General features: G+C 53.8%; 1 long non-coding RNA gene across 2 annotated transcripts in view; it reads right to left on the bottom strand.

Annotated features, from left to right (window-relative positions):
• Positions 1 to 1,955: 1,955 nt before the first annotated feature.
• The window catches only part of LOC118452721, a 4,921-nt gene continuing 4,519 nt past the window's right edge, over positions 1,956 to 2,357 (bottom strand). For both annotated transcript variants that reach the window (XR_004842531.1, XR_004842532.1), the window contains exon 3: positions 1,956 to 2,320. This is a non-coding gene — a long non-coding RNA (uncharacterized LOC118452721). The remainder of the gene's footprint in view (positions 2,321 to 2,357) is intronic.

Consider the following 2,357-nt stretch of genomic DNA (forward strand, 5'->3'; position numbering starts at 1 on the left):
GGGACAGGAGGAAGAGCCACAGCTTCCCAAAGCCTGGTAGATCAATGTTGTCCCATACCACAGACACAGGCAAAGGTCTCGCCCGAGAGCCCCCACGGGCTCCATCTGGTTTCTGTCTTGTACAAAACCCACCAGCAAGCCAGCACAAGCAACATCGGCTTGACTGAGTATCTGTTCTTTTCCCAAAGCTCTGAAGCACAACAGATGATTTTAAAATCTTAAAGCAAACTGTTGGGGAGTGAAAAAATGGATTTTTCGGGCACTAGAGCCCCAGACCAAGGAGCAAACAGACACCTTTGATTGAGAAATCAATGCTTGGGTCTTACAGCATTTCACACTAAGCAGCAGCAGCAGCGAAGAGCTCTGCGTGTGCCTCGTCCCTGCAGGGCAGGGAAGGAAAAAACAGCAAAAAGCAGAGGAGAGAGATAATTGGGGGCTTCCCATAGCCTTACCAAAGCCAAAACAGGCCATGGAGACCTTGAGTCCGTGGGGCACAACAGACGATCCCTCAGATGATAAATGGACAGGGAAAGGGTCCATTCCATACCTCTTTCAGAGGGCTTCACCTCACTGTTCTCCTGCCGCTGCCCTGGGTACAGCTTGGGCACGAGTGGCCTCTGGGCTGGTTGTGTCCAGGCTGGGGACCACCAAGGGGTACCATGTCAAGGAGCCCGATAGACGGGCACGTCCCGCTGCGTCTGAAGGGGCCACCAGGGACACGCATCTCCCCCCACCAGTCGCACTGGGAGCGGTGACCGTCTGGCTCTCGGATACAGAGCAGGGCCGCGCATTTCATCGGCTGAGAGAGTTGGGGTTGTTCAGCCTGGAGAAGAGGAGGCTGCGGGGAGACCTGATTGTGGCCTTTCAGTACCTAAAGGGGGCCTATAGGAAAGACAGGGAAAATCTTTTTAGTAGGGCCAGCTGTGACAAGACAAGGGTTAATAGTTTTAAACTAAACCAGGGTAGGTTTAGACTGGATATAAGCAAGAAATTCACTCACTGTAAAGTGAGGGTGGTGAAACACTTGCAGGGGTTGCCCAGAGAGGGGATGGAGGCCCCATCCCTGGAAGCATTCAAGACCAGGTTGGACGGGGCTGTGAGCAGCCTGATCTAGTTAGCGGTGTCCCTGATCACTGCAGGGGGGTTGGGCTGGGTGACCTCTAGGGGTCCCTTCCAACCCAAAACATTCTATGATTCTATGATTTGGAGGCTTATTCCCAGCACACATGTTGCTGCCGTTGCTGGAGGCCAAGGGCTGGTCCCTCCCAGCCCATCTCACAAGGGGATCCCCACCCAGCACAGCACACAGGAGCCACCGCTCTGCTGAGCAGCCCTGAGTGCAAAGAGGTTAGCCTAGAAAGGAGAGAAGAGGGAAAAAAAAAAAAAAAAAAAGAGAGAGAGAGAAAAAAAAATCCAGAGACTGGGATTGATGAAGATGCCAGAGGGAAGGAGAAAGTCACGAAGGGAAGAAGAGGAACAAGCCCTGCACCCGACAGGGGTGTTGCAAGCAAGAGAGACAGGCTGACAAATTAAAACAGACCACGAGAAACCCTGATATCTTTTAAAGCCCTTTCTTTCGCTCCGGTTTCTTCTTTTCCTTTGTATGTTGGAAATTCATCTTCAAAAACAATCGCAATGCCCCCAGAGGGAAAAACAGCCCAGCACAAGGCAGGCTTCCCTTTAGGCAATGTGAAGCTGTGTTACCCGAGTAAAAAGGCTTTCATCTCAAAATCATTCATTTCCAGAGCACTTGACCCAAAAGGGAGTCTCCTTTATTTCTGTAAAAGTCACTTTCTCTACCAAAGTCCCATGGCTTCAGACGGGAGCCGTTAGGCCCCTTTCTGTGTCTGCCCGTGGCTGCGCCCAGGGCGGCAGCAGACCCCAGAGCCGGGAGCTCGGGGACCCCCCTGCTCCCCAGAGGGCTCCTCTGCCCCGCCAGGCTCCGCCAGCCCCCTCTGCCTGGAGGTGGGGACAACGGGGACCTTTCTCCGACTGTTTCTTTCAGCAAGAGCCAAGGCAGCAGTCGCAGGCGTTGGTATCTGGCTTGTTTCTCATCAGATGCTCTAAGCCAAAAGCGAGCTCCCGTCCCCAGAAGGAAGCCACAGACAAGGCTGTACCTGCAGTGCCCCAGCTGATTTTGGACAGCTCAGCAGTGCCACCAGACATCCCGGAGAGAAACCAGCTCATGCAAGCGATGGAGCAGGGGCTTGGGGAGACTGCTTCTGCCTGGGGACCTGTGGCAGCTCCAGGAGAAGCCAGCAGTGATCCGCACCTCTAGGAGCTCACAGACCACAGAGACGTCCTCTTGAAGCACTGGTGTCTGAAAGGGAAGGGAAAAGCAGTACCGGGAATTCAGC

Source organism: Egretta garzetta, unplaced genomic scaffold (assembly GCF_000687185.1).
Source record: "Egretta garzetta isolate BGI_Z169 unplaced genomic scaffold, ASM68718v1 scaffold7, whole genome shotgun sequence".
In the NCBI taxonomy this organism is placed as follows: domain Eukaryota; kingdom Metazoa; phylum Chordata; class Aves; order Pelecaniformes; family Ardeidae; genus Egretta; species Egretta garzetta.